Genomic DNA, 9,749 nt, shown 5'->3' on the forward strand with positions numbered 1-9,749 from the left:
CTTTTTCATCTTGTTCCTCAACTTCATCAGAATTGCCTAACCAGAGACTTTGAGTGCCAGTGAGAATGAGCTGTCCATGTATTTCCCCAATAGTTCACATTGGATGAAATGGTCAGAAAAATCTGGTGAATTTGCTGCATCTGTTTTTTTTCACTATTATTTATTTTCTCTTTTTTCATTTTTACTATTCTAAATTATTCTAACTGGAGAGTAGGGAATTGGTAGAGAGCAGAGGAAAGATTTTCCTCCGTATTTAAAGGTACAGACTGAAAATGAGGACCAGTGTTGTCTTCTTTTGCAGCTTATTCTAAGAATGAGAAAACAGGAAATAATATCTTCTATGTAAATGAATTGGGATATGGCAGAGCAGAAAGTGAAATGATGCAACCAAAAATATAAAAGCAAAATAAATTATGATAATTATGGAGCAATCATATTACTTATAAGAACCATGAAAGGGAGAGAGGAAGAGAGAGAGAGATGTGCAATGATTTAGCTAGCCACAAAATCCATCCCTCTCATCAAATTATAGAGCAAATAAATTTATTTTTTAAAAGAGATGGAAATAGAATTTAAGATCAGATGTCTCCATTGTTTTTAATTATATTCTTATTATCTTAAATACTTGTACAAGGGAATTTTCATTCAACATATCAGTTTTTTAAAGTAAAATGGATCTTTATATAACTTTTCCACACCCTTCCAAACCTCACTCCACTTTAATTTTTTCTAGTTTCATACTATCTGTATTGAATATTATACCTTCAGGCTCCTCCTCCATAACTCTCTTTATTCCTTCCTTTTGACTTCCACTCACATATTCCAAGTGATAGTTTCCTGGTATTCATTTTGTTGGAGTAAAGTTCAATTTTATAAGAAATTACACCTTTGAAATACTCCTCTGCAAATAGCATGCTTTGGTTAATATTTTTGTGTAAACTTGTATAAATTTCTAGCTTCCAAATATGGCTCTGACTTAGTTCCATTAATATATTTTTAGATCTATCCATTTCGTTGCAAATAATGTAAAAGTCTTCAAAATGGATGGGTTCAATCCAATTGTGTATATGTGCCATTCTTTCTCTAATCAGCACTCTGCCAAAGGGCATCTGGGCTGTTTCCGTAACTTGGCTACAGTGAATAGTGCAGCAGTGAACAAGATTGTGAAAGTGATTTTACTGTTACGTTTTGGAATAATTCATCACTTCCTTTGTGGGAGCAATACTCTATCCAGTTTTCCATAATAAGAACATCCTTCCCTTCATCTTCATCACAATGTATTGCAAGTCCTCAAAAACACACTTACCCCTACACTTACCCCTACAGGTCTCAATAAGCTAAAACACCACTGTGCCCATATTCTTTCAAAACATTTTTTTCATAATTGTACATATAATTTAGTGAGAACCTTCTATGTACTTTCCTAATGTGGGAATGAGGGACATGACAGAGTAAACGTAAGAAATATGCAACTTAATTAGCTATTATCATATTTAAAATCATGTTCAGCTCTAATTCATAGCCTCACATAATATTATTTTAATCTTTATTTGATTACTTCATCTAACCCGTAAATTATATCAGGTGAGTTAAAAGCAAAGGCAAAAAGTGTGGTTTGATTTTGACACTCAGGTGTGAGGATGCACAACATGGGCAAATAAATGGATTGGAATTAATAGCTCTTATCCATTTTGTTAACGTAGAGATGATTTTCCCAACCTGATTCTTGAATTCTTATTCCATTCAACAACAAGAAACATGTGATAATTTCCTTTGTTTTGCTCCTGATTAACTTTTTTTCCATTTTATTTTATAATGGATGATTTCATAAATGTACTGTAGATACGAAAATATACTAAATATTTCTATCCGTATGCATTGATATATACATACACACATATATTATGCAGGTTATATGATAATGTATAATTTCAGTTACTGTACAATTTACTAAATTATTAAAACTATCGACGGCTCATGCCTGGCATCCTGGTTACTCGGGAGGCTGAGATCTGACAAACATAGTTTGAAGCCATCCTGGGCAAGAATGTCCAGGAGCTTCTTATCACCAAACAATCAACAGAAAATCAGAATTGGAACTGTGGTTCAAATAGTAGAGTGGTAGCCTTGAGAGAAAAATCTCAGGGATATCATCCAGGTTCTTAGTTTAAGAAGTACAATCTACCCTAATAAAATCTATTTAATTTACACCTGTGTAATTAAAGTATTTCCATCACCCAAATGCACAACCATGCTCATTTGCAAGGTAACTCTGTTTTGTCTGAAGTACCATAAAATATTTTCACTTAAGGTGAAAGCATTGGAACGTGGGTTCATTCTATCTCTCTCATGCATTTTTCCACTCAAATATTCAAATGTTACAATTATTCCAATTATTTAAAATAATAGCTTTTTACTTTAATACCCAAATATTAGAGTTTGAATTGAGTGTCTTGTGCCCCCTAAATGGGTGCTCTTACCACTTTGTCATGTCCCCAGGGCTAAATTATCCTGATTATTTTTCAGATCCTTGTGTATGACCTTGGGCTCAGTCCATGTTATGTTATTCTTCCTGGAATTTAGAATAACAGGTGCATGGCATTGTGTACTGATTTTTTTGTCCAGTCTGGGCTTTAACCTCTATCCTCTGAAGAGTAGACTCCCATGTAGTCAGGACTTTCATAAGTTTCTGATAGCTGATGTTTTTTTAAGTCTTTGAATTTCCTGCAAGTTCTTGACTACTGAATTAATTTGTTTTCTTGGGTTGTGTTGTTTCATTTGAATGTATGTGTTGAGTTGTTCCTCACTTGTCCTTTTGTTTCTTTCAATCAAGTTCTTACCTAAAATGCTGAGAAACCAATTCTTCTTTTTCATGATAGTCAAGGTGAACATGATTTATTACAAAGCAATTTCAGTAATATTTAAACATCTTCATATCTATGGATGGTACATAAATGATAAGTGCTGTGACGGGTTTTTTTATTTTCACAGCAGTCTTTGCCATGCACAGACAGATCATCATAAAATCTATGAAGATAATAAAACTACAGATGCAAGCAAAGAGAAGAAAAACCTATTATTAATTGTTTGACAGAGGCTTGCGTTCTAGTGAAAGAAATACGTTGCTTGATGCAAGATTTCACAAAATTGTATTGCTAGGGGGAAGCTAAACAATCATCTAATTCTACAGAATTGAGGGAGAAGAATCAAACTCCTGAATCGTTTACATGTGGGTCAAATAAAAGCATGCTTCTAAAAAGAGAGTTTACTTTAGAGAAACATGATGAGTTCTATGTAAATAGGTGCTTAGCTGATTTTGTTAATTTGTAAACTAATACAGGGAAATAGGGTACAGCAAGTTAAAAAAAGAACTTCGCATTAAAATACTCGTGTGTGTGTGTGTGTGTGTGTGTGTGTGTGTGTGTGTGTGTGTGTACATGCACGTGTATACACGCATGCATATGTGCAAGTGCTCATTTATTTATTCATCATCCCTAAGCTTCTGTGTCCAAGGATAGTGGCTTACCACTTGAGCCATTGTTCCACTTCTGGTTTTTTTGGAGATAATCGCATGTATTTTCATGATTGGACTGGCTTTGAATAGTGGTCTTCATATCTCAGCCTCCAGAGTAGCTAGCTAAACTTACTCAGCCCCCAAGTAACTAGTTAAAATTCGGCCTGTCCTCTATACTTCACTGCTTTTTTATTCTTGTCCTGAGGTGTTCACATGCCTAAGTCATATATATGTCTGAACTCTTAACTACTGAGGAGGCTTGAGAACAGAACCCAGGCCAAAAGTTTAGTGGACTTCCTTCTCAATCTATAGTTGGGTGCATTGGATCATTTCCACCATCCTTCACTATCTACAGGTTAAGATTGGAAGGACTGCCGAATCCAGGCCAGCCAAGTTAGGAAGCAAGACAATTTGGTGTGCAACTCTTATGCCCTTGATAATGGGAAGGCTAAAATGTCAGATCAGATGCATGTTCTTTTGAAAGTGAACCCCTATCCTAAAATTAACCACTGATATGACACCACTCTACAAAAACAATCACCAAGTTGAACACAATTTCCCACAACCAAAATAAGCATATACTTTAACATGCAAAAACTTAGTACAATCTGCTCTTTGCTCTAATATCAGCTGCATCTAATTATCATATCATGTGACAGAATAGTTTCTTCATTAAACTGATTATATATTTTAAGAAACCTAGAAAATTCTTTCTCACATATTAAATCAAACGAATGGCAAATTGCTTCATTTCTTACCTATTTGACTACCACTATAAATTCATCTTACGATTATTATTAATAGTAATATATTCAGATTTATTAATTTACTTTGTAACAGTTTTTAAACTTTTGGCTTCTCTGCGGAATTTGAAGTATTTAGATAGTATCATCAAATTTTATTACTTGGGTACTTAGGGCAGTTTTCAAAAAAGTTTTAAACCAATGGTTTCTAGTAATTCTGTTTTTTTTTTTGGGGGGGGGGAGGGTGTCGGATCGTGGGACCTGAATTCTGGGCCTGGGTACTGTTCCTCAAGGCTAGTTCAAGGCGAGCACTCGACCACTTGATCCACAGCGCCCCTTCCAGTTTTTTTTTTCTGTTTATGTGATGCTGAGGAATTGAACCCAGGGCCTCAAACATGCAAAGCAAGAGTTTTACCACTGAGCCACCTTCCTAGCTCTCTATGAATTCTTAATTGGTATATTATTTAGTTTATTTTTAATTTCAATTTAATTTTATTGTAAAGGTAATTTACAGAGGGGATACAGCTACCTAAATAAAGTAATGAGTACATTTATTATGGAAGGAACATATTTATCGCTTCCATTGATTTTTTTGCACACTCAAAAAAAAAACTACTGATGCTTTTCCTGTCGATATTGACCAATGGGTACTTTTCTTTCTTCATGCATTTTTTATTATAAAATTGATATACAGAGGGCTTACAGTTATTTAAGTCAACTAAAGAGTACACTTCATTATATTATCTAAATTTTGAACTTAATTATTTTCTTTTGTTTCGTTAGGGTAATTCTTTTTTCAGAGTTGTAAGATTAGTTAATTTAGATTTGCATAATTTTAACACATGTAAATTATTCAGAGATATATTTTTTGCTTTCAAAATAGTTAACATGTGAATATTTAAAAATTATTTTCTTAAATTTTATATGGTTGATGAATTTAAATAAATTTAATTTCTTAAAGTTCTAAACATATTTGTTTAGGTAATGAATACTGTATTTTCAAGAAGCACATAGTTAATAAAAAAGGCTGCATTACATGGTCACTTTTTGGAAATATTTATACTTGAATTAAAAAAAAACTGAGCTGGGCATAGTGATTTGTAGTTTCCATTTTCTAACTATGGTGGGAAGTGTAAATAGGGTTTGCAACTCGGGAGAGACTGGGAAAATATGAGACCTTATCATAAAATTTCCAGAGTGAAATGATTAGAGATATAGCCATGCCTAGCAAGATATAGAGCACCTGGTTATCATATACTAAATCTTGAGTTAAAACACCAGTAACATCAATCTTTTATCAAAATAAAGTATACATGTTTCAAAATGTTTATTATTTAAAACTTGTTTGCAAATTTCTCATGTCTTTTATTTCTTATTTTTCAATTTACTTAATCTATAAGAATCCAAGTATCTTGTGACTGTATTATTTCTACTAAACTTTTAAATAGTATGAGCAATATTATGATTTCATATATTAAAATACTTTTACTGTTTGTGATAATTTCCTCTGTTTAATATGATAATAACAGTATTCCAAATATGTGTATGTGCTATGTGTGTGTGTGTTTATGTGGGTTTTGTGTGTGTGTGCTTTGTGTGTACTTTGTAATGCTTGGGAGATCACAAATTGCTTCACATATGTTAGGCCAAAGTTTTATCACTGAACTATACTGTCTAGTTATAATACAATTTGTGTTTTAAGTTATGACTTTTTAAAATTTTCATTCCTAGTATGTTTTTCAAAATTATATATGATAAAATGTGATCCATCTTCTATCCACATTAGCAACTGTTAGTTTTATTCTTTCTCTTATTTCTTTGGAAATGAATTATATTCCTAATACAACTTTTTTACATTGTAACAGCTCTATACAATGCTTTGTTTTCTAGTTTATTTTTTCCATGTTATCTGACTTTTAGTCCAAACTATCAGGTGGATTAAAAAGAAACTTGATTCAGAACACTTTATTTTTCTCCTTCTCTTCTCTGAAGTCTTTCTGTTTTTTGAAACAATACCAATGACATACAACTCCTATGTGATCCACCATTCTTCCCCATCTCTCTCTCTTCTGCAGTACAGCTCAAGTCGTTATCATTCAGCTTTATTATGCTATAATGTTATCTAAAGCTTAACTCATTCTTAAATTAATTTTAGTTGCTTTGAGCAATCTCTAAAGACATTTATCTATATATAATATCAGGGGTTTGTGTTTCCACAATGTGCGAAATATGAGTGACTATCAAATATCCAGATATCTCTGGAGAATATTGGTCCACCTGCTCAATAATACCGTATGTAAATTCAAGGAATTCATAACAATCTTGTAAAATGGTGTAGCTTGAACCTTCATACAAGCTTTGAATCGTATTACCATGTTTAGTGAAGATAACCTAGTTCTATTATAAGAACAGACACATAGAAGAAGGTAACAGATTTTTCAAAAATAAATTCTTACTTTTATGTTCCACAGATCATGAAAAGGATGCTATGAGAGTTTATGAAATAAAAACAGAATCTTAAATGGTTGTATTGGCACTATTGCCTCTCTAGTTTTAAAGAATGATCTTAGAATATTACCTCAATCCTTTGTGTGTATGTATGTCGGTCATGGGGTTTGAACTCTGGGCTTGGGAGTTGTCCATGTGCTCTTCAGCTCACGGTGAGTACTCTACCGCTTGAGCAACAGCAAAACTGCCAGTTTTCTAGTGGTTTATTGGAGATAAGAGTCTCATGGACTTTCCTGCCCAGGATAGCTTTAAACCACCATCCTCAGATCTCAGCCTCCTCAGTAGCTAGGATTACAGGCGTGAGCCACCGGCACCTGGCCTACCTGAAACCTTATAAAGAATGATTATCAAACTAAATGTGAGATGTAAAAACCTGTAAAACATAAATGTAAATATTCATGACATCGGATTAGTAAAGGTTTCTAAAAATTTGACATGGAAAACATTAGCTAAAGAGAAGCAAGAACTGGATTATATCAAGTGATAACCTTTCATAATTCAAAGGACACTATAACAGAAATGAAACCATATCCAACATATAGAGGGCATATATTTGTTAATGCTACAATGTTAATGCTACAATGATTCTGAAACTTAAGTGTTTTTTGGGAGGGGTCCGGTTGTGGGCCCTGAACTCTGGGCTGTGCCCTGTCCTTCAGCTCTTCAGCTCAAGGCTAGCGCTCTACCACTTGAGCCACAGAGCAACTTCCGGCTTTTTTTTTTGCTTATGTGATGCAAAGGAATCGAACCCAGGGCCTCAGGCATGCAAGGCATCGCTCTACCACTGAGCCACGTTCCCAGCCCCTGAAACTTAAGTATTTTTATATCTTCTAATTCTATATAAATTTTTTCCTGAATAGTATATTTCGTTAAATAACATATGCAAATTAATAGTCAATAGGAGGAGCATATGAAATAAGCTCCTTTTTAGTGTCTAAGAAATAATAAAAACTCACTAATAAGTCCATAATATAAAAAGAGGACACAAAATATAGTAATGCATTTGTGGAGAAATTGATATACTTCTGATAGTGATCGATTTGTATAATACTACAATCATTTTTGCAAATAAGATTTCAAGTCTTCAAAAGGTGAAAGAGAATTTTATAGGATCCAGGCATTACACTTCTATGAATGTATTAAACAGAAGTAAAAAAAACTTTTTTGGATAAAGAATGTAGTTAATTGACAGTGAACTTGAATAGTATGTGTGAGACCCTGGAAATGATCTGCTAAAAACAAATTTTGAAAAGACACACTATAGAGGATGTATGCTGGGCAAATTCCTGTAACTGAATTTTATATCTATTTTTAATGTCTGTTCTAAAATTTACAGCATTTCTATTTGAAGGAATGCAAGTTTGTGAAAATCGGGCTTTGAAAACCTATGAAGGCAAAATTCACTTCCAAAGCACTAAAATGTATACAATTAAAGGAGATAATATATTGTAAGTGAATTGCATGTTAGGAAAAGAAACTATTGTTAAAACTTCTTCACACAAAATGCAGAATAGCTAAAAAGAAGTTTTGGTGTTGGCTAAAAACTCTTTGTAAACTACTGCATTTAAAACAAAGATGTGATTTCTGTTTATTTTGAGGGTATTTTGGCCTTTGGATTTATACAGAGATAACTCAATCCAAAAGTATATGTGATAACTGGAATACCTAGGAATTATGCATCAATTCTACGTAATTTTTTTATTATTTTTTATTGTGAAAATACTGTACAGATGGGTTACAATTACCTGGGCAAGATAATGAGTACATTTCTTATCAAGCATTGTAGCCTCCCCCTTTGTTTCCCCTTCCTCTCCCTTCCCATCCTCCCCCTGTCCCCCACTCAATCCTCCCTGTTCCCCCCCAAAGTTGTAAAGTTCATTTTTCGACATAACGACTTTTACATCTCATTGTTGAAATGAGTCCACCTGTATCCCTATTGTTTTCCCATGGTTTCCCTTATTTGCAATATCTAGTATATGTCTGAGTCAAGCAGAAAAGGCCAGATAAGGTGATGTTAGGGAAATGAACCCTAAGGTAGGTATTCAAATGTTTTCTTTTCTTTCGTGCGATTGTTTCTAACACATTTATGATTATTTCTTTGTTGCTTTGTATGTCCCTCCCCCACAGTATAACTCCTGCTTTCACTGTATTTGATGTCGGTATAATTGTGGAGGGGAAGGGGTAAAACTTCTAAGTAATTGAGAAACTTTTCTGGAAGATACTTTTAGCAAATGACAAAAGACACAAATCTATGCATCTGGATTTTATGAAAGTCATATGTTACATGCTCAATCCAATTGCTTATCTCTAGTTTTCTAGGAAAAACGTATCCTCAAGATAAGAAACAAAAGCAGTGAAAATAACAAAATACACAATCATCTTGATTTATTTGTGAAAGTAACAAATGAAATAAAATAATTCCACTGAAGGGAATCCAATATTAGTGTATGTGAAGATCTTCCTAAATGCCAATATCCATTACATTTTTGAATTTTAATTTCTACTAACATAGGAAAACTAGAACAAGAAAACAAATATAGACTTAGAGTGAACCAGCCTTGAAATCATTTTCTTAATTGTTTTGAAATTACAAAAGAATTGATACTCCTTTGCTTTGGAAATCATTTAAAAATATTTATCACTTATGATAATTCAAATACCAAGCAAGAGTAATTTTATATAATCATTATAAATATCATTTTATTACTATTGTAAATTAGAATAAAAAAATCAGTCCCAATATATGACGTACCTATCATTATTCTTAACTTCTAATCATTACCTAAATATCTTAAACAATCTAAATAATCATGTCTTTAACATGTACGTAAATGTTCTATACTTTTTTACTTAACATTTTCCAGGGGTATGTATTCATGTTTCTAAGAAATGTTCACAGCAGTTAAAAGATAGTTTTGTGAAATTAATGTGCTACATTTTTTTTTGTGGGTGTTGTTTTTAGTGGTTAATTGGAGATAAGAATC

Source organism: Dipodomys merriami, unplaced genomic scaffold (genome assembly GCF_024711535.1).
Source record: "Dipodomys merriami isolate MVZ:Mamm:240054 unplaced genomic scaffold, mDipMer1.0.p SCAF_135, whole genome shotgun sequence".
NCBI lineage: Eukaryota > Metazoa > Chordata > Mammalia > Rodentia > Heteromyidae > Dipodomys > Dipodomys merriami.